Genomic DNA, 24,178 nt, shown 5'->3' with positions numbered 1-24,178 from the left:
TTGAAAAATAATTTTTCCTCTACCCTTCTGAGCTCTTGGCTGAGATGCCTGTAATGAAAGACAGATTATCATGGAAAAAAAATCACCACCCAGGTTTATTAGCGTTTTATATCTCATGTATATGTGTGAAATACCCAGAGAAAAATGAATAACTCCCCAAGGTACTACCCTTCAAGAGTACGACAAATTACAAGTCTATTTCTTTCTTGGAAAGACTATTTTTCCCCTTTGTTTTCAAATTTAAACTTAGAGTTAAAAAATCCCTTCTCTGCCTTAAGAAGAATTGTATCCATGGTTATTTATAATCAGACTATTGACTAATGCTTTTAGGGTGTTAGAAAAACAATTTTTCTGGCTCTAAACCATTACCATATAAGAAAACCACCATGTATTTTAATGTTTTCTGTGTTATATATGATTTTTTATATACACAGAATAAAACAAATTTGGTCATAAAGCCATATCCCTTACAAAAATAGTGCCATCCACTCATTGTTATAGACCATTGGATCTACATCAGAACAGCCTTCTAGGGGAAGTATGTATTCTTAAGAATCCTATCCCATATTCTCTTTCTTGAATTTGATTTTACAACTTCATACATTAACTTCCTGCATTCCAAATGTTCCAGGAGTATCATTAAAATTCCTTCCTACTACATCATATGAAAATCTAGCTCTGGCTAGTATGACATCATTAAAAATTACAATAACAAGAAAAAACGCTCTAAAAAGACAGTCTTTAATGGGGTGTCTGCTTATACACATTGAGTGCATATAAACACTGTATCTAAAAAGATGACAAAAATGTTGCATGCAGTTTTAACAGCTCTTGATAAATACTTCGAAATTTAGAAAAGATCTCAGAACTAGTTTTGAAAATTCATGGTCCATTGTGTTCTTGAAATATTTTCTTTCCTTGGGCCTTTGTTATTGTTGCCGTAACCTTTAAACTTAAGGTACAGTGGAAAATAAATGCCCGGATAATGCTTATTTTTTAAATAAGATAATAGGAAACTGGCTGCATTATCATATTATCTTTGTCTGTTTTCATTTTTACATTATATCTTTCTTACATGATACCTATGTGTTACTTTCTAAACAAACATGTTTATATAAAGTACTTTTAACTAATCAACTATTGCTACAATTTATTTTATTCTTGTCATTATCCCCTTGTTCCATTTCTTTTGAAAATTTTCTTAGTCATGTCTCTAAAATGATATTACAGAAAATTAAGCTATATTTTGCCTCACCAAACACAACAGAAATAAAATGAGAAAAATTTAAACAAACCATTTACAGTAAAAATAGGTGTAACTGGAATAAAGCAATATGAAATTTTCAATTCACTGGACCTTTTGTCTCCATTTGACTTTAGAAGACAAAAATCACAGAAAACAAAGGGAAATTATAGTGTTTTTGAAAGGCACTGTGTTTTCCTAGTATCAGTGTAAAGTTAGTTAATTTCTTTTGCTTTTAATATCTTGAGCGAATGATATACCATATTTCAATAGCGCTGCATTCTGAGAAATCCTGAAGTATAAATTAAGTATTAAATATTGAGGCAGTAAAGCAGTAAATAGACTATTTAAAATCTTCCTTCCATCCTTCATCTATCCTTCCTTTCTCCCTTTCTCTCTTTCTCTCTGTCTTCCTTTCTCTTTCTCTCTCTCTCTCTCACACACATGCGTCTTTCTTTCTTATTAAAAGCTTAATACTGATCTCTGAGTCAACAAGGACATTAAATGCATCCTAATGATTCATGCCCAGCATTCTAGGAAACTAGGGTTGCGTTCCACTGTATTGTGTCTTTTGGAACATATATATTTCGTTGATTGAGTCTTGCTGTTTCTTAAAGGTGAGTTTAGTCCAGTCACATGCAGGATCTAAAAAAAGCGTCTCCATTATTGTGCTTATTTGTACTCTTTGTTTTGAGAGTTACCACTGCAAAGAGGGTCACACCAAATTAACACTCTTTGAAAGTCTCTCTGGATAATGTACAATTCACTAAATAGTTGACCTTCTCACAAGCTGCAGATGTTTTCAATTTCTCCTTTTATTGCCATATTTTCATTAGATACTTTTCAACCAAGATTGTCATGAAAACACATTTCATTTGTTTGTAATGTTACTATTTAACATTTAAAATAGTAAAGATATTTTCTTCAATATTTAAAATTGTTTTATTATTTTGTTTTCCTTCCAGTGTATCTCTTCCACCATTACTTTGCATTGAGATAACTAAATCATAAAATTTTATATTATTTCAATATTATCGAGCCTATAACCATTGCAGATCTTTTTTTCCGGCTTACTCAAAATTCATTGTTGTTAGATAATTACAAATTAAAATATGTTCTAAGCTTCTTGTAATTCTGTCTGAGTCAACTCTTCTTCCCTTGAAGCTTAAATCATAGCTGATCATTACTTGTTACATGCTAATTGATTTCTGTTTAATTTGGCTTCTTTCTTTATTGCAGTACATCAAACTACTTGACAAGATTCCAAAATAGGATTTTGCCTTTAGTTTTTCTTTTAAGATAGTTACCATCTGTGGGTAAAAGTTTGGCTCATATTGGCTTAGTTTCCATACTACTATTTCTCTTAATGTAATTCATCACAAGGTAAATGCAATATTAGCAAAATCTAGATTTAAATGAGAAAAACATTTTAGGCCAAATGTATTATATGCAAAATATTGACATAAAAGAGCTGCATAAAGCATATGATATTCTAGAAAAATCAACATGTCACAGTTGTTTATTTTAGGTACAAAACAAACTAAACCTAATAATAAATTAAATAGGAAACAGAAATGCATGAGGGATTGATGTCAGTGTCCTCTGTGGGACATTAACATAGAATTCCTATAAAATTTTTTATATGAAATCACTATAGAAAACAAATTTTGTTTATCGTAGATTAACATTAACTCGTAACATTAAATAATAAAGAGCAACTGTAGCACATATTACTTTTTAACATCAAATAAAGATTACCTGTAGTTTTAATGTAATTTTACATTTTTAAAAATCATGGTTTGACAGAACCCAATATATATTTGGGGGTTAATCTGGATACTTATATTTTAAAAATTTCCCTTACATTAACTTGCATATGTTATTGTTTTTAGGTTACATATTAAAGGAAAAGAGACAATAAAGCAATATAAGGGAAAAAATCAAGGTATAGAACTATATATAAAGAAAATATAATGTTTTAATCTAGAGAATTAAAGAAGTGTACTTCAACTTTTAGATTTAGTTTGGGATTTCTGAGTATGAATGGGAAGGATAAATTTTAAGAAAGCTAAAGTATACCTTTGCAACAAAAACCAAAAAGCAAATACTGAGAACGGCTTTCACTGAATACCTGTATATTTCAACTGACAACTTCTAGAAATTTTAGGGTTTAAAAAAATCATGCTTAGGAAGTTTTGGGATCAAGAGGTCTTTAGGAATTCTAAATACTTTTTCATTAATGTTTTCTTAAATATATCGTTAGAATATTAGTTGGAGACAATGATCATTTTAGTAACTTTTTATTTAAAGATTCAAGAAAATCTTAGGTAAGCCTCAAATTTGAAAATTACCATGGTAGTTAAATAATCACCATGGAATACAAATATAATCAATTTTGTTAGTTGGTTTGAGAATAGAAACTTAATGTAGATGTGTGAAAAACAGGAGACCTTAAGCAACATAAAGCTAACTTATGTGACATCTATAGAAAATGATCATTTATTTTTCGTTTAGAGTTCTTCCTATTTTTCCATTTGATTAGGCATTTCTGTATGCACAAAAGTCAATGAAACTCTGCTTTTAACTGACTTGACAAGCATGCCAGTCATTTCTTGACATGGCATAATATATTTGTTTCTGATTTCTTAAAGACCTCTGTGAAATTACTGAAGTCACATAATCTCCCCAGTTTTAGGCTATTAAATTTGACTATAATAGGTATTCTCAGACTTTTTAATTTCTTCAATTAGAAAACTTCTTAATCAGATGCAGTATTATTTGTAATATCAAATGGTTGCTGTAGTAAAAGACAAGATAAACAACACAGAGCCCAGCCTGTTGCCTTCCCAGCAACCACACCAGCTTCCACAATGATGACCACCTTCCAACCCACCCTCAGGCACCTTTGAGCTCCTAAAGACCCATGGGGCACTACTCTAAAATCTGGCCATCCTACAAGACTATCCCATAGAGTTACTTTAAAACTAACTTTTTAATATTTTCATGATCCGGCTCTACAATTTTGATATAATTGACCGAATTTATAAGAGTTTTTTGCTTCATTTCAAGTACATTGACTATACTTAATATGGATGTGTCAGTAAGATTGAAGACAGCTAGGCACAGACTAACCTTTATAAAGCCATGCAGTAATTATTCAACTAACTGGATTTAATGAACAGAACATATTCAAGTATTTTTAGGAACTGGATAAGCAATAGCCATCCACTAATGCAACATGTTTTGGTTTAGGTGAAAGCAATCATTTAATGTAAACGTCCCTATTAAAAGAAAACAAAAGCAAAAAAAGAAAAAAAAGTATGGGAAACCTTTCAGAAGTATTGGTTATTAGGTAACTTAAAAGCCAACCTTTGTTCTTCATTTGTGAAACAGTGCAAAGTTTTTTTAAATAGTTTTATGACAATGTATAATTTCCCTGAAAAACTAAGCTTTTTTTTTCCTTTGTTATTTCTCCATTTCAAGGTACTGTCTGCATTAGAACCCTAAACTGTAAAATTACACAAAATGTATAATGCTGTTAGCTTACTGAATTTCCATGAGTTATATTCAGGAAAATAATTTGTTTAATCAGCTTTAAATATAATCTTCAATCCTCAGGAATTTTATCCTGTGTATCTTTGTCTTGTGGACATAGAAATGAAGGACAAAGTATGACAGAGATTAGGGCAAGAAGTTTTTAGAAGTTTTCATGGTCATAGAACTTCATTTTCTTTACATTTTCAGCAGTTTAACAAACATGAAACACATGAATATACGTGTGTGCGCGTGTATATACACACACACAGACACACACATAAATGCACACACATGTAGTAAAGGCTCACTCCTTTGAGTGAAAAATAAAATAAAAAGTAATAACAGTAAAAAGCCGATGGGCAAAAATTGATTCATAAATGAGATGGTGGCATTCATCTCAACGCTCTTATTGGAAACCTAAATCTCAGTAAATTTGTAGCCTAAGGATACAATGGGCTTAAAGGATTTCTGTCTCTGAAGAAAAATTAGAAGGCCTTTGAGGTAAGGCAAATGGAAAAGGTTGTTTGGGCAAATGTGGAGCTCTAGCACTATTAAATGTTAAGCACCATCAGGGGGTATCTCAGTCATTAACAAGAGTGGCATGTGGGAAATTGTTTCAAGCAGGAGAAAAATTATAGATGGCTATGTGAAGGTGGCCCAATGCCATAGGGAAATTCCGTCAAGCAAGAAATGATTTTTTTACAAAGTTATTGTAAGGAAAAAGTGAAGAGGTTGCGACCATTTCTTCCCACTTTTTGCCCATCTCCCAACACATGGAAGGACAGGATAGTTGTAAGACGAGAGGGAGAGAGAGATTTTAGAGGTGAGTGATCGCTCAGTGGCATTCAACCAAAAACAGGAGGGCAAGTAAAGATGTCAAATTCAAGAATTAGTATACTCTAGCGGTAGAGCATTCTCGAGTGCTTGGCGGTGTTTTAATTTGGTTTGAAAGTTAGTTGAATGGACGGTTCAGGAATCTCCTAGACTTTTTTTTTTTTTTTAATTGCAAGCTAACTTCTGCTGTATTGCTGCACCATGCTCTCACTGGAGGAGGCACTGTTTAAGAACTAATTCAGGAATTTTATCTCTGACCATATTAGACACCTAAGGACCACAAACACTCACAGAGGACTGTATTTTCAGGCATTTACTTTCATACTGTACCAGGCAGTCTACCTGCCAACAATGAGAAACACCCTCAGATTCAGAGCTCTGGGAGAAGACATCGATAAACTCCCAGCTGGAAACATGTAGTGAAGACAGCAGTTACATAAATTTCACCAGTACTGAGGTGGGTTTACCTTTAGAGTGCTAACTCAATGGTACACTTAGATTTTCCTTAAATAGGCCAGAAGTTGGAAGCCAGGGAAGATGATATCTCTGATTATTTTTTTAAATTTAACATGATGCTCATTTTGTTTGCATGCTTGTATTTTTTGTTTGTAGTTTTGTAACTCATCTTGATTTATACTGTATTCTAAGCCATTATACTTTAATTTTACTTTCAGTTTTTCTTTAGATAAGTTATATTTATTGGGCAGGGATTTAATAATAACATAGTTCAATCAATATGATCAGTTTACTTAAAAATGAAAAAAAAATGCTGATGCTATGAAGGGATTTTTTTTCCAATCCATTTTTGGAAATGAGAGATTATGCTAGCCAAAAACTTTGAATTTATTTTAAGATTTGTTACTTAAAGTTCTAGCCCTGAGCATATTGTGTATTAATTTTATGGTAGATTTTCTTTAAAGAGCCATGCTATTTTGCATCTCTTCCCATAAAGAGCTGGGAAAGTATCAGCTTGTTGGAATTTGCTCTGTTTTGCTACTGGGAAGTCAGACTTCCACACAGCCTCCCAGCTGAGCCCAGACCCCAGCCCGTCTGCCAAAAGACTCGCAGCAAAGGCTAACAGCTACAGATTTAGATTTGCTTTCCTCAGAAATGCACACAATATCGTGGTGATTATTTTCTTCTAAAAGGCATTGCTTGAACTGAAAACTAGAGTTGGTTGAAAAAAAATCTTAAAGTTAATCTCTGAATTATACCTAACATGTTTTTCTTTTGTGTCTATAACATATTCTTATTTGGCCTCTCCTGATAGTGTTCACTTTTTTCAATGTGCTGACATCGATCTGTCTAAAGTCTGATCTGTCATTCTGCTAGTGCTTTAACTACTTTTAGTTCATTTATGTTTGTTTCTCCCTGAATCTATTGGAGAATCTAAATAGTCAGTGTATTAGCTCCAGCATACTTAACAAGTGTATGAACTGACCCTCAGATGCAAATGCTTTCTCTGGCTCCTTCCTGTCGTGTAGATAGACTTTTATAATAAGAGGTCCATGTTTGATGTGGTTTGAAATGGAACAGGCTTGTATCACAAAGTTAGAGTGTGCTAACCCAATAGAGTTGACCCAAGATAAATCACTCATTTAATAGTCTCAGTTTGAAACAGAGTGTTGGCTGCGAAAGATACCGAAGACCTCTTTTAGTTTCTTTGTCTTAGGTCAAAATTGAAACTGAATTTGTTGGTCATATATTCATGTTACACGATCATTGGTTCACCTCTACACACTGCAACACAGTTCAAAGTAATTGTCAGTCCGTTAAAAGAAAAAGAATGGGTCAGTGACACCACAGGCCACATTGGAGGTCCCCTGATAGAATGGGTGAGGTCTTCAAGTCACCTGCCTACTGCCAGAAGCACTGGCACTTTATTTTTATGATGCATGCCAGTAATTTAGGAGAAAATAAAATAATAGGGGGGATTTTAAAGTGTTTGATTTCTGAAATATCTTTTTAAGTTCTTAAAAGAATGGATAAAATACTCTTTAAAGTGACTTATTTTATTTTTTTAAAAATGATAAGACAAAAAAGCAGCCTTGTACAGTCTCACTCTGGAGGTTCTCTCAGGAATGCAGAAATGAGAATCTGTTAAATGTATAGAAAGGAGATACACATTTAAATTAATTTTAATTGGTTGCACTTGATATTTCTGTAAGGGTTATTAAAATTACTAGTTATATGAGAAAACTACCTAATTAGTTTCAACTTCTCACTGAATCAAAACTTTAAACAGCACAGAGGCAATTTATTTGTGTGTGTTTTATATTATATACTTTCCCAACATTCACCCCCATATTCCAGTGTCCCCAAACTACTAATTCATGTACTTTCCTAATTACATGCTTTTGTGTAAACTATTTTCCCTAACTGGAATGATCTTACCACATTTTGTTAAATAACAGTTTTATTTATCTTTAATTTAAATACTACCTTCTTTTTGAAGTGCTATTAGCATATTTCTGGTTGGAGTTAAATAGTTTCCCTCATTTTCTTAAGATATGTGTTACAACATTTTGCATTTACAGAACTGCCTAATACTTCAATTATGAGCCTCTAGAAGTCAAGGGCATATTTCATTCCTCCCTTTATGAACTACCATGTCTCATACGTATTTGGAGCTAAACGAATGCTGTTTGAGCTGAATTTAATGATACTTTCTTGGCAGCATTTGAAATAATGAAGATAATTATGAAAAATGTTCATGATTTTTTGTAGAGTTAGAGATAATATAGAAATCAATGAAGTATAGGGGTTAAAATGAATATTATATTGGCATCATTTGAATCATTGGAGCCTGAAGTAACTGAAACTTTTGTCACTCATTTAAGAATTGCACAGTAATAGTAACTAATGGTTTTCCATTTTGGTCAATGATTTGGTAGCTTGAACCTTTCAGTAAACAAAAGGAAATGCCGAAGTTGTTTGGAGCAGTAATATTTGGTTACAATCTAGGATTCGTGGCTTTCATTCAAGTCTAGAAATCATCATTAATTCTCTACTCAAAAACAATCTTGTTGGGTATACAATTGACCCTTGGGCAATGTGGGGGTTAGAGCACCAATCCCCATACAACAAAAAATCTGCGTGTTAACTTTTGACTCCTCAAAAATGTAACTACTAACAGCCTTCTGTTGACCTTAGGCCTTACCAAGAACATAAACAGTTGATTGCCACATATTTTGTATGCAATATGTATTATATACTGTATTCTTACCATAAAATAAGCTAGAGAAAAGAAGATGTTACTAAGAAAATCATAAGGAAAACACATTTATAGTACTGCACTGTAAAAAAATCTAGCTGTAAGTAAAACCATACAATTAAAATCAGTGTTGTTCAAGAATCAAGTGTATATTTTATTAGGATTTCTTTGAGAAGCAGCTTTCTTAGGCTTTTCCATGATGTATTTCCCATGGTGTAGTTTCTTTCTTGACATATAAGGTGATTAAGTAGGGCATGGGACATTAAACTCTTTTGAAAAGTTTCAATTCTGGGGGCAGCTGGGTGGCTCAGTAGTTAAGTGACAACTCTTGATTTCGGCTCAGGTCACAATCTCATGGTTCATGAGTCTGAGCCCTGCATCTGGCTCTATGCTGACAATGTGAAGCCTATGTGGGATTCTCTCTCTGTCTCTGTCTCTCTCTCTCTCAATCTCTCTTCCCCCCCACAATCTCTTTCTCTCAAAATAAAGTTTTAATTCTCAGTATTGAGTAGGTAATCAGATGGTAATATAGTACTGTCAAATAAATAAAAATAATCAAGATATCGTAGGCAGGTGCATATATGCATGTATTTCTCTGAAGAGGATATCCATTTTATTAATCAGGTTGTCAGTGTGATTCATGACATGAAAATGAGCCACTAAAAGAAAAATACATACTCATGTTTACTCAATTTTGCATATAATTTCAGGAACAGTCTTAAGCCCATATATGGATCTTGTTTAGGGGAGGATAAAAATGAGGCTAAAGGAAAGAATGACAAATATAAAAAAGCTGTCTAACATAATGAAAATTAAGGTTTATGGAACACTAAACTTGGTGTTGGCACCCAGATAAAAGGAGGCATAAAAACTAGATGAAAGATTATTATAGGAGTTATGGTAGAGAGCAGATAGAGAATTTGTGTTTGGAGCACAAAGAGAGCTTGAGAAATGTAAACAAATATTAAAAAGAATTGATGGTAGATCTCTGTCCTCAGAAGAATATTAAGATGGAAACAAGATCTTGCTTCAGACTCTGTGAATTCCTTGTGCGTGCTGAGAAATAGCTTTTACAATACATCTCACTAGTGGTAAACTAGGCTTAAAGGACAATTCATGATTCCAAATCTGATTGTCTACTTATGCCCCTGTACTACTTAGGTAGTTTTGACCACAGAGTAGTAGTTTTGCAAATTATTGGATTTAATAGTATTGTGGGCATTTGGAATTTTTATGATATACACTTTTAAGTAATTGTATTAAATATGAGAGATTTTACAAGAGATGCCTGTTAGTTTGCATTAAGAAATGTTTAAAGAGGGGCGCCTGGGTGGCTTAGTCGGTTAAGCATCCGACTTTCGCTTAGGTCATGATCTCGCGGTTCGTGGGTTCGAGCCCCGCGTCGGGCTCTGTGCTGACTGCCAGCTCAGAGCCTGGAGCCTGTTTCAGTCTGTGACTCCCTCTCTCTCTGACCCTCCCCTGCTCACGCTGTCTCTCTCTCTCTCCTAGAAATAAATAAAACATTAAAAAAAAATTTAAAAAAAAAAGGAAATGTTTAAAGAACAAGGGTTTCTAGAAGTAGTAATTATCAGTCAGCTAGTTAATATTTTATCCTTAATATGAGATAATTTCATGAGATGAGTGAACTATGAGGATGATTATTGAAATGGGTTAATAGCATTTTAATTTATCCAGATTGTTCTTAAAATAGGTGCCATCTAGATAAGGAAATCTTATTTTCAGATATGGAATATAGCAGTGTGAATTTGCAAAGGTAAGCCATTTTTTTTTAAAAGAGCAGAACCCAAAATTATGTACTACTATTAAAAAAATAGGAGTACTTTTTGATATCTCAACAGGTTAGCTGTAATGATATACACTTTGGTCTCCACATATTAGCCAGAATGATTTGGAGCATGAGATTCCCACTGGCTTTCAAGGAAGATTTTAGTTTGAGACTGACTGATAGAGGGCCTGAAGAGAAATGGATTAGCTGATCATGTGTTGCATATCCATATGAATAGTTATTATGCTGACGAGATGAGGTACATTTTTCAAGATCTAAGTAGGATGACTGGTGGACGGTGCAAATTTCTATTATTATTTTAGATCTCTGAGGCACAGCTTCAAGCAGTAGGCATTTGAAACCACAAAAAGACTGAAGCAGAAACATGGGCCTGCCATTGAGTGTCTGGTTTTCACAGGAGCACCTGGCACCTTTCACTTCTTGGGCACACATGGGCTGTATTTCAATTTCTGTGGATGAAGTCTAAATCTTTTGAGGAAGTGTTAGAGTAATTAAATGATTCTGCTTCATGAAGAGAACTTTTTTTTTGTTTTTAAGTTTGAAGTAGTGTATTTCCTTTTGGTAATCTTATTTGCATGTTTCCTTCCAATGTAAATTTGTTGTCATGAGAAATAAGAATAAATCGTACAATTAAAAGCATCTCTGATAGCATTGTACTTCAGGGAATTCACTTTTGCTTTGCATCTTCTTTGAGACAGAAAACCCACAGCAGATGGTGCATTTAATGTTAATCTCCTGATTATTCGCCACCCAGTATTGCAGGAAACCTTCACAACACAAAATATTGCCTGGCTTAATAATCATGTTATCTTGAAGCTTGTCTTATCCCATCCATGGAATGATACTGACTTGCCAGTGGCAATAAAGCTTCAAGACTTTGATTTGTGTTTTGAAATTTGTTCTAGAAAGCGAACCATTTTCCAGACATAATCTATTTACAAATTTCACTGTCTGGAATTCAAAACTTATGACTTCATGGTTTCTATTTGCGGCAAATGTGAGGCATTACATATTTTATGGTAAAATTTAGTAGCTCTCATAGCCTTTTTAAAAATGGGAATAAAGGGATTTAATGTAAGAATCAGGGCTTCATAAATATAGAAATATCTCTGGAAGTGAAGACTGGTAAGGCTGAAGCCAAAAAGTCACGCTCACTGACCACCTCTGTGTGGATCAGACGTCAGTCCATGTTCAGTACTAACTGAGCAAACTCCTACTTCCTGTAATCGATCCTCTTGCATTTCCACATTTATGTCCCATCCTGTGCTGATTCGTCTCCATTATTTTCAACATCAGCTTGAGAATGTAAGAAGAAAAATTGTCACAATTGACATGACAATAATTGCTTATTGTATTTTTAACAACTTTATTGAGATATTATTTGCATATTCTAAAATGCACTCATTTAAAGTGTACATTTCTGTGGTTTTTAGTATTCACAGAGTTGTGTAATCATCAACACTCTCAATTATAGGATATTTTCATCACCCCAAAAAGAAACCTGTGTCCATTAGCAGTCACTTCCTGCCACCACCATCCTGCATCCCTTATTAGTATTTGACAGTATTTAGCACTTCATGCAAGACTTAATGACCTTTTCCACATGTGCATTATGGTGATATCAGAGATATACTTGTTTAACAAGCATTTTATTGAGTATCTCCCAGGTGTCAGACAGCATGATAAGTAGGATGGAAGGATGAATATAACATTGGATTCAGGCCTCAGGCAGCCTTATAAGTAAGTAATCTAGTAGGAAATAAAATCAGGTATGCCAATAGTTCTAGAAAAATGAGAGAAATATTTCAACAAAGATGTTTTAAATTGATATGTAATCTCAAAGGAAGGTTTGGTTATAATTTATCTGGAATGGGGAAGTAGTTTATACACATATAATATAGAATTATTTATTGCTTTTTAATTAAAACATTTATTTCATATGATCCTGTCTGACATAGTTTATGTCAGGCCTGAATCCATAGTCTTTCGAGATATATAGATCCTTTTGATACTAGAAACTTGAAAGTTCAAAGATACATTTTAAAGAAAGATATTTGAACCTTCAACTTTTTTTCTTTCTTTTTTTTTAGTATTTAGATTTAATTTTAACTCTGGAGATAGTATCTGGGTGTTTAATTGTGTCTGCAGTTGACTCATTTAATGTGTTCCAATGAAGGCTCTTTGAAGATTACATTTTTTCCCTAAGTTTATAGTTAAGAACATCAGCTTTGTCAGATCTAACATAAATTCTACCTTTGTCACCATTTTTTTTTTCTTCCTACCTTCTTCTTCACTTCAAATATTTGAGATATTTCAATATTTATGTGCCAGGCACTATTTTCCTTTAATGTTTGACAGTCAAGCTACTTCAAACCATTTTTGGAATAAGGTGGGCAAACACAAATAAGTCCAGTCTAGTTGATCGATACGCCCATTTTTCAGCATATTTTTTTATTGTAAAAACATCATTGCTTGATAACTTTCTTTTCCCCCTTCACACCAACACATCAAATGTCCAGGTTCACAGCAAAATTTTCTGCAAAGAGAATCTGTTTTTCCACCCCTGGTCTATATCTCTCATAACAGTCATTTTCTCATTCATGCATTTGACCTTCAGTAAATGAATGTGGCAATATTTTGTTTGGTGGTGATTTAACATTGCTTGTCCCTGTCGCAATATTTTTCTGGTTTGAAGTTTAGCATTTTGGTTGCTAATATACTTCAGTATATTTATATGAAGCCATTTTATGTAGTAGATTTTATGATCTCCATTATGGGACACTTATTATGATTTATATATTTATATTTTAGTTGTGGTTAATGGCTACTGCAGAATGAAACTAATAGGAGCATCAATTTCTGAAGAGTTTCCTATTTATTATGCATGCCAAAACCTCAGACAAAGCAATTAAAAGACCATGTACCTGTAGAATGGAGGGGCTTCTATTAAATATGCAGTTTCCATGGTTATGAAAAATGGGAGCATGTTTATTCCAGGGGCCCCAACCCCTACTGGTTGATCGCTAAGTGTTGACCTATACCGGCAAGAAGACAAAGACCCATAGTGAGTGTCTCCAGCGGGGATCAATGATATAATTGCAAGTAGCCTTGCCTCGAAGAGATAGTTAAGCAGCATTCAGATCTGCAAAGATTAAAGAAGCTCAAGTTGACTGGAAATTCAAGGGAGAAGAGGGTTGGTGACTAGTTGGCAGAGAACGAAATGAACTCCACTGGTTTTCTCAATGCGTAGTGGATTTATTGTGTTACTTCATATTAAGGGTCATTATGTTATTAATTTTGTTGTTATTTTTAGAGTTGTTTTTACAGGGTAAGTGCAGGCAGTAGGTTTTCAGTGGATCATTAGAAACTCATTCCCTTTCTTCTACTTAATTCGTGGACTGTTGGAGATTTCAGTATAGTTTCTAGTTCTGGACATTTGTTTCCTTCTTGTGAAATATGTTTGCCTAAGGTTGAAACACTGGAGATCTCTGTTTTAGAAGTTGCTATTGTAAGCAAGCTTCCTAGCGGTTCTGTCCCCATGAGGCCAACCGATAGCCAGTCAGTAGACAGATTGAGCACTTATTCAGGCCCCATAGAAGACCAACTCCAAGCCATTTGTGCCTTATCACCCTGCAGAGTGAGTAGTTCTTATCCTCACTGTAAAGATAAAAAATCTGTAGCTCATTAAAATAATGTAATTTGTTCAAAGTCAGACAGAAACATTCAGTTCAAAGTCAGCTTTCCTGGTTGAAAAACCTTCCTGCAGACACTCATCCCTGAGTAGAGAGGCACCACATTCAGATAAGACAATAGATGCCCAGACAGTAGGATGTTTTCCTTGAAGTTGAAAAACATTTTAACAAATTATCTGAAAGAGTACACGTTTCTAGTTTGCATAGATTTTAGTAATGTCTGTTTTTATACTTGCTTCTGGGACCTTCATGGAGCATATCAATAGGGAAGTATTTAAAATATCAAACTTTGTTAGAGAATGTTTATAATCCAGATAGATATACAGTATACATGTTACACAGAGACAAATATTAACTTTGATCTCAGTCTAATTGCTAGTTGTGATAAGAGGGAAACACCAGAAATGAGTTTGTGATCACAGCTTTCCCACCTTCACCTCGTCTGTATCAGCACTTTAGAAAAATAGTAAATCAGTGGCGGAAGTTTCTCAGCTGAGCTTACAGTTGTGTGTCCTGTTTTTCCACTTTGCATGCATCTATCATCTTCTGAGTTTTAGCCAGGTTTGCTGAGCCTCAGAATCCTCAGTCAACAATGTGCTAAAATCCATAGCTCCGAAAACCCTCACTTAACCAATAACTAATGCTCTTCAATTCAAGTGGAACTGCAAAACTTAAGAAAATCAGAAGGCAATCCCCTAACAGTGAAAGAGGCTGCTTCTATTTCAGTTTCTTTGGGGTTAGTAATAAAAATACAGATATAAATGAAACACCTATGCACTGTATTTCAGGACTACCAACTAGGGAAAAGCACAAAACTCTGAAATAGGTGTCAGAGCGTACATGGTTTTCTGGCAGTGTAAGTACTTTGTGCTCCAAATGTAGAATTTGTATCATACTGATAATACACATGTTATTCCAAAATGTCGCTAGTGAAACAAAATTTAAATTAAAAAAAATGCTTCTGTTATCCATTTTTGTTTCTCTTATTTACCTGGTAATTCCTGTTCCTGAAATCCAGGGTAGTTTGGTTACTGCAAATAATAATTCTACCCGTAGGATGAATCCATCCTGAAAAGAAAACTTTTTTTTAAATTTAAGGATCCATCTTAATTTGTATACTATTTGCGAAGTGTATGCGTGATAATATTTCTAATTTTAATTGACCATATATTTATTTGTTAGTAGACAGGTTCATAGAAGAAATCAATACCAATGATTCTGATCTTTTATAACAGTTGTAAAGACTTTTGAAATTAATTTACATTATATAAAGTTATTTCTCAGGGAGATAGCTTGTCAATTACTTGTTCTGTGAAATGATGTGCTATTTTTTATTCAAGCTGCTGTAAAGTCTTTTATATAATATTATATATAATTACATAATATATGTTATTTCTCTTTAATGTAATTTTACATGGAAGAAAATACAATGCACTGATAGAAATGTCTGCCCCTGTATAAATTCACTGATGAGTTATACCTGCTTTTATTTTAATTACCCATAGAAGCTATTTCTCAATCCCAAGCCAAAGTACTGCATCCAGTTTTTCTATAGCTTCTTTTCTCATAGGATTTCATTCCACACAAGAAAGGAAAATTGAAAAGGAGTGAGATTGTGGCAAAATAATTGATGTCCCTCTAGGTTTTCCCCATGAGAACGCTCCCATAATAGCTCAAATTCCCCTGATTTAGGACTCACAGTTTAACTTGTCAATATGTAATTATGATTCCCAAACAAAACAGATTACTTTGCAGTTATGGTGTGGATGATGCTGTCGTGCTGAATAAAAAAGAAGCATTGGCTAGAAGAAGGGAATGTCTTATTAGTAGTTTCTTATTTAATGATCTACCAAGGTTAAAACTGTAACCATGAATGCTATCTTTAACAATCTTAAGCAGGATTTCTCTATAGGGTCTGCAATAGCTGTAAAGGTTTGAGGCTACAACCTTAAGACTGCTACGTTTTAGCCATTATAAATAGAAATAGAATACACACAGCAATATGTATGTATCTGTGTGTGTGAAGCGACTTATGTATTAACATATGACATTTCATTATACAGAACTATACACTTCATATATTAGGAACATTTTTGGATTATATATTAACTTTGAAATTCTAAAAGAATGAAATTATCAAAGCTATCTAAAATGTTTATATTTAAATAGTTGATTGGTTCTAACCTCATGTTGCTTATAAAAGTAAAGACTACCTGTTTTGGACTGTCAGAAGAATTTTCTTTTTTTTTCCCCTCTGTTGTGATGTTTAATTGCTTTTCTTATTTAGGTTGAAAATAATCCAAGGTGTTCAGCTTACATACTCCTATCTGATTGTATTTTGTTCTGTACCCATTGTAATTTTAAGCACAAAAAGGTATAATTAATGTATTCATTGAGCGGCCACTATGTACAAGGCCATGCGAAGTATCAGGTATGATGGTGTATATATATAATACCTGTATTATTACCTATGATATATCTCTATATCTGTATATATGATTTATTTCTTCTCTCACTGGACTTGTCTAATGAGGAAATAACATATAATTAGTTACTTTGTAAAAACTATGTAAATTAAGAAAAATTACAGCATGTTTTGATACTTAAAGAGAAACCTGGTATAATTGGATGGAAATATTCAAGGAATGTCTCTGAAGAAATGACTTCTCAGCTAAGACCTAAAGAATGGAAAGGTGTGGATGGATGAAGAGGATACCCCATAGTAAGAATAGGAGATGTGTAAGGCCTGGAAGGAATTAAGAACAAGGCATATCTTTAAAGAATGAAATGAAGGCACTGGTTTAGAGCACACTAAACATCGAAAAAGAGAGTGGTAGACAGAGGAAGATCATGTAACAACTTGTGAATCATGTAAAACTTTTCACATGATTTCAGAAGCAATGGAGAACCCTTGTCGGATTCTCAGTAAATGCTGCTGGGACTGGATGTGGGGGAGACTCAAAGGAGGTATCAGTAGATACTCAGGTGTCTGACTTAAGAAACTTGCTGGATTATGGTGCCATGTCCTGAAGTAGGAACCAAACCACTGGATGAATCACAGATGCTTGTGAGGAATACAGCTGGATGTTTCTGTTAGGAACCAGGAGAGAGCTGGGGCTGATCATGTAAAATAGGTATTTTCAAACATAAATACCTGTGCTGTAGCCAGACCACTCCTTATTTCTCCTACTAAGGCATTTAGTCTCAATGGAATCATTGGCGGATGGAGCAAGGCCAGCTTCTATGAAACAGTTAAGGACAGAGGCCGCACTAGAGTTTGTTGAATTGGAAACTGTGAAGGATCCTACTTTTTCAGGAATCTTTGGTAGAAAGTAAGAAATGTAAGGTGGAGGGTAGACAGTGGCTTGAGGAAATTATTTCTGAAGATGAACATGTTTTATACTATTTGAAAGACCCATAAGGGAGTAGGAGTTTGAAGATACAAAAGAGATTGATTTCACAGCAGTAAGGTATGAGGAAGGCTAGAGGGATTAGAATATAGAACCCAGAAGTAAAAATTAAGTAACAGACAATGCATTTTATTTTATTATATCTTTTTCAATGTATTTTTGAGGGAGAGAGAGAAAAAAGAGCAAACAGGGGAGAGGGAGAGAGAGGGCGTACAAAAGAGCTGAAGCAGGCTCCATGCTGACAGAAGAGTCTGAGAGCCCAAAGTGGGGCTCGAGCTCACAAACCTGAGATCATGACCTGCCAAAGTTGAAGGTAAAACCAACCAAACCACCCAGGCACACCCAGACACTGCATTTTAAAAAAAGCATGTGAAAACTGGCTGGCAAAAGTGGTTGTGATGAAGGTACTACAGACTGACCAGATAACCAATAGAGTTGTTGCCAAGCAATGGTCAGTGTTCGTTAAAGGCTGGTGATCACAGATATGTCCCTGAGCCATCCTGCTTATGTGATATGATTTTTCTCCAGCAATGATTAACAACTTGGCTGTAGACATAGAGGGAAGCAGAAGTGAATTTATTGGGAAATGGGGGGTTTTCCTTGGTGGTTTTGCCCAGAGAGACAAAGGCAGGTCAGCTATTGAGGGGTGGGATTTTATGAACAGACTATAGAATTTTTCATTTTATTTTTTTTATTTGCCCCAGTTTGGAGAAACAGACTTTTAAAGTGAAAAGCAGGGAGGAAATCTGGAGTAGAGTAATTGAAAGAAACCCAAGGAGCAAATTGACTGGAAAGTAGCTATAAGGTAAAAGGACCTGTAGTGGAGTTGCTCAGGATGCCTGTGGCCGTATGCAGGTAATGTTGATTAATTAGTTTGATTGTTTTTCCCTTGGTTTTGTACCACCCCGCAAAAAAATCACTCAACTAAATTTCCTTAATTGTGTGACTGCCATGTAATAGCCATAATCATAAAGATGTAAGTCTAAATCACTTTTCAGTTTATGAAGCACCAAACATACATTATCTTAATCTACTATCTCAAGGTTATATCTAGCCAGATAGTGTGCTAGAATCCAGTGATACAAGGTGAACAAGCTGTGTTCCTTACCTTCAAGAAACTCACATAAGGCAATGGGGAATTCTCTTTAGGAAAGTCATACAAAATTACAGAAAGAAGGTGATAGTTAAATTGGATCCTAGTTGAGAACAGGGAAATTCAGAGGGTTTAAAATATTTACCCAAAATTAAGTGATCAAATAGTCAGAAGTTGAAGTAGAATTCAAGTTTTCTGAATCTGAATCCTATTACTTTGTTTTCCCCACTTGGACATAATGTCTGCAAAATCACATGTATTTAAAAGTTAATGTCACCACCAATATGCCACAAGTGCAACTAGAGTGAATTGCAGATTTTTAACATGTAATCAGACAGTCATATTAATTCAGGCATATACAATGACATATTTGCTTCTAAGACCCAGCCAAGATAGCCAGGAACAAAGTGTCAGATTAAGAGACTGGAAAAAGGAAAAAAAAAAAAAGAATTGTACTCGAACATTTGACTGTTTTATGACCTCATCAGAATTATTTGTCCATTCACTGTTGAGGTTTCTCATTTGTAATTGCATATGCAATAGACTTATCAGTCTATCTCATAAGCTTTTTATGAAAAATGGCTAATAGGAATAATTACATAAAAACAGCAATCCTTTAACAGTTGAACTGTCAAGTGATAATGAGGATGTTAGCTGGGAGTGCATCTGGTATGTAAGGCAGAAGAAGACAATTATTTCTCATGGCAACAAGGTAAAAAAGAACATCAATGCCATCTAATTGCTATTTTTAGCCTAAATAGAGCTTGCTCAGACTTTGATAATGCCCTTCTATTTATCCATAACATTCAGTCTCTGGCCATTATAATTTTTCATATACAGTTAGGTGAGTAAATCATTCTGATAGGTCTACAAATAACAAGTGAAGGGTCAATGTTTTTAAATTACATGTATTTATTACTTACAAAGAGGCCTCCAAATGTATTAGAATATTATTTGAGATAAGAACAATTCATAGTAACTGTCTAGGAGGACCAGACTTAGAGCAGAATGTCTGATATTATATCTGAGTGTGCTATTTAGTTACCATATCATACTGAACATATTCTCATATGAAACATACTTCAAATTTTATTAGGCTTCATCTAATATATTTTGATAAAGCAAAAGCCCTTGAAAAGTTGCCTTGAATACAGTAAAATTTTGATTCTTTTGTGCCTGATATTATTAAGGTCATATTTATAAAAAAATTATATGTTGCCATTATTTAAGAGTTTATTGATACAGATGTTAATACAGTCTGGTCAATTTCACCCTTTTTTTGATACACAATGTTCGATCATAAAAGTGCTGAAATTATTATAAAATATGCATTCTAGACTAATTTTTTTCTATTTTTAACAGTGATGTATTTAAATGTGTCCTCTAATTCACAAATGAAATAAAAATCTTCTTATTTTATGTCTTATAACTATCACATATAAATTCTGTAGTCTTCAACCTTTACAATTCTGTATTCAAAATACATTGCCTAACTCTAATCACGTTGTGAAGCTAACCACTTACATTTCCTTTTCTAAAATCTCATTTGTTCTTACTTTTTCCCACTATAAATCTTCTCCTCCAATTATTTTTTAATGTTTATTGACCTAATTAAAAATTCACTTGCAGTTTTAAGAAATAATGCAGAGAGGTCCCAGTCAACTTTGTCCAGTTTATCAGATGGTAACATTTTTGCAAAACTAAGGTACAAAATCACAATCAGAGTATTGACATTTTTACAGTCTTCTCATCTTATCCACATTTCACCAATTTTACTGGTACTTGTGTGTGTGTGTGTGTGTGTGTGTGTGTGTGTTGTAATTAGTTCTATACATTTTTTTCTCCTGGGTAGGTTTATGTATCCACCATAAGAGTCAAGATACTAAATAATTCCTATACTACAAGTATCTCTCCTATTGCTCTTTTATAACCATAGGTATCTTCTTTCCATCACCTTCTCCTCTCCCCAGACCGTCCCTAACCCCTGGTAACTACTAACTTATCCCCCATTTCTTAACTTCTGTCACTTTACCAACATAAATGAAATCATACAGTATGTAACCTTTTGGTAGCAGTGGGGTTTTTCTGCATTGTTTCCTGGAGATTTATCCAAGTGGTTTTATGTATCAACAATTAGATTCTTTATATTGCTGAGTAGTATACCATGATAAAATCAGTTTGGTGAATCATTCACTTGTTCAAGGATACCTGGGATATCCAGGTTTCTATAGGATTCCAGATTTGCTTACTAAGAATATAGCTGCCACTGACGAAGATATGTGTACAGGTTTTCATGTATATATAAACCTAGGTTTCTATGTGATAAGTGACCAAGAGCACATGATACAGTGATTGCAGATTTAATTTTATAAGGTTTGGTAAGTCTTAGCTTCCAGAGAGACTGTGCCATTTTTTATTTTCACAGCAATGTATCCATTTGTGAATCTAATGTGATCCACTATCTCTACATCCTCACCAACATTTGGCGTTGTCTTCAATCACATTTTGATCACTCCATCTTCTTCCAAATAAACCTTAAAATTCTCTGAATGTTCATCATAAATACAAGAACCTCCCAACCAATAAACAAATAAAAATCCCATAGATGGTGATTTGATGGCACAAATTTTTTAGTGGACTTTGTGGTAACCTTAAAAGTAATATATTTATAGGGGTGCCTGGCTAGCTCAGTTGGTAGAGTATGTGACTATTGATCTCAGGGTTGTGAGTTCAGACCCACACAGGGTGTAGAGATTACATAAAAATAAAATCTTTTTAAAAAATAATATATTTATAGAATAACAATAGTCTATAATAACACTGAAATAATGGATAATGTATTTTTAAGTGGAAATGGCTCATATGATTATATGTATTGTATAGAGAGAAAAAATCAAAATGTTTATTTTGTTTAACTTTGAGTAATAGCATTATAGGTGACTTTATAATTTATTTGTACTCATCTGAAACTTCTTTTTTTAATGACAGTTTATAAGGAAAAGAAACAGTTAATAAAGACTCCCAACATGCCAGCATTTCATAATACATATTACTTAGTATTAACACATCAAGATTCATCTCTCTTACATCCAGGTGGTTTGAAGAAACCCTCTCCTTTCCAGAACTTTATTTAATTTTCACCTTCCATTTACAAGCTTACATCCCTTTTTTCCTTTAGAATGTTGCTAGAATGTCGGGGTGCCTGGGTGGCTTAGTCGGTTAAGCGTCCGACTTTCGCTTAGGTCATGATCTCGCGGTTCGTGGGTTCGAGCCCCGCATCGGGCTCTGTGCTGACTGCCAGCTCAGAGCCTGGAGCCTGTTTCAGTCTGTGACTCCCTCTCTCTCTGACCCTCCCCTGCTCATGCTCTCTCTCTCTCTCTCTCCTAGAAATAAATTAAAAAATAAAAAAATAAAAAGAATGTTGCTAGGGCTGTACCTGTACAAGTTTGTGAATGTATTTTGCTGTTGCCCTCTTTACTTCCATTAAATAGTAAAGAGACATTTGAATTTCTCTTGTCACTTCTCAATGTTCTTTACGTGTTCTTTACAAACGTGTGTGTGTGTGTGTGTGTGTGTACACGTGTGTATAATGTGTGTATAAATATCCCCAGGCCTTAACTGTGCAGTGTCTTAGTCTGCTTTGGCTGCCATCACAAGTTAACACAGACTAGGTAGCTTAAACAACAAAAATTCATTTTCTCATAGTTCTGGAGGCTGAGAAGTCCAATATCAGGGTGCCAGCCAATTCAGTTCCTGGTGAGATCTGTCTTCCTGTCTTGTGGATGGTCACTTTCTCCCTGTATCTCACCTGGTAGAAGAGACATAAAGCTACTGTGTCTTTGCCTCTTCTTATAAGGGCACCAGACCTTTCATTTGAGGGCCCCATCCTGATGATCTCGTCTAATCTTTATCTCTTCCTCATAGGCCCTGTCTCCAAATACAGTCACACTGGGGGTTAGAGCTTTAATTATATAAATTTGGGGGTGGGAGAGGAAGCACATTCAATCCATAGCACACAGAATAAAACATAATAGGCTCGCTTATTAAGCAATTATTTAGGCTTTTGCTACAAACCAAAGAAATATTTTTTTTTCAACTAATACATAGTTCTAAACTAGATTAGCATGGAGGTGATTATATGTGATTTATATAACAATTAAAATTTCACAGCAGAAACTCTAAAAGCACTACAGTTTTTCTGGGTTTATAAGGATAATTTCATGATTACATAACACGATAGTGAAAAGTCACTGACTGTAATGACAATTAAATTTGTTTTTGCATTTTAAAATGGTACTTTTGACAGTTTTAAAGAAAACTTTCTGTTGAGTTGTTGGTATTGGTGGTAAGTTGTGTTTCAGTAAATGTTTGTCCAAACATGTCCTCTTGACCTTTAATGAAAAAGAAGGAAGTGTAAGGGCTTAGTAGGTTTATGCATTTATTTGTTGGGATCATGCATTTGCATTGTAATATCATTTGTTGAAGTCAAGACTATCGATTTATTAGCTGAAGGATGGATTTATTCAGCGTTGTAAAAATGAAAGAAATCAAAATAGTAATTGAAGGTCAGTCAGCGATTGACATTTTGGTGTAATGGATGGGAAAGGGAGAAAGAAGACAAATATCTGGGGAAAAGAGAGCTTATTAATAAAAACAACAACAACAATGTAAAACAACGCTGAAAACTACATAACCCATACCATGCGTTTTTTATTCCAATTTAGTTTAGTAAACATTTCCTGAGTAACAAGAAAGTGAACTCCTGGAGAAAGAAGAGGAAATGTAGATTCCATCATATCCTGGGTATCACCAGCACAGTGCTCTTCCCAGAGAAAACTGAATGCACTTTCTGAATGGAATTGACTTAACCTGAACAACACTGAATTGATCAGATTTTCCCCTTAGGAATGGCTAACAGCCTAGGAAACCACTGAATCTTTTTTTTTTTAATCATAAGAATGGGGAATTTTCCCCTCACTATTCTCTTCCAATCAAGAATAATTTTTTATTTTACCTATGTTTTCTACATAATCCCAGTGAATTTGCTGAGATTCTATCATCCCCTTCCTCAGTTTACTAATATCAGCTTGCTTGTGTAACTCTGAAATGTCAATATACCTTCCATTAACATTTAAAACACTATGTCTTACTCTTGGCATATTATTAAAAGAGTGCATCAAAAATCTGCGTGTGATTTTTTATAAGATGCTGCCTAACAAAATTATAACTAGATGTTAAAATTGTGACCTAATTGACCATCAAAACTACCCATTAATTTGGTTTCTAAGACAGTTCAAAGACAACTCTACTTCAGAACAACTAATAACAGGCCATATCACTTTGATATA

At 34.2% G+C, this 24,178-nt stretch overlaps 1 protein-coding gene across 3 annotated transcripts in view; it reads left to right on the top strand.

Moving 5' to 3' along the window:
- PCDH9 (protocadherin 9) overlaps nucleotides 1-24,178 on the top strand; it is a 919,950-nt gene that overhangs the window by 634,589 nt on the left and 261,183 nt on the right. The gene's annotated exons all lie outside the window — the stretch shown is intronic.

This window comes from Crocuta crocuta, unplaced genomic scaffold, assembly GCF_008692635.1.
Source record: "Crocuta crocuta isolate KB4526 unplaced genomic scaffold, BGI_CrCroc_1.0 scaffold115, whole genome shotgun sequence".
Classification (NCBI taxonomy): domain Eukaryota; kingdom Metazoa; phylum Chordata; class Mammalia; order Carnivora; family Hyaenidae; genus Crocuta; species Crocuta crocuta.
Note: the sequence above shows the minus strand (reverse complement) of the source record. Positions and strands in the feature narration are given on the sequence as shown.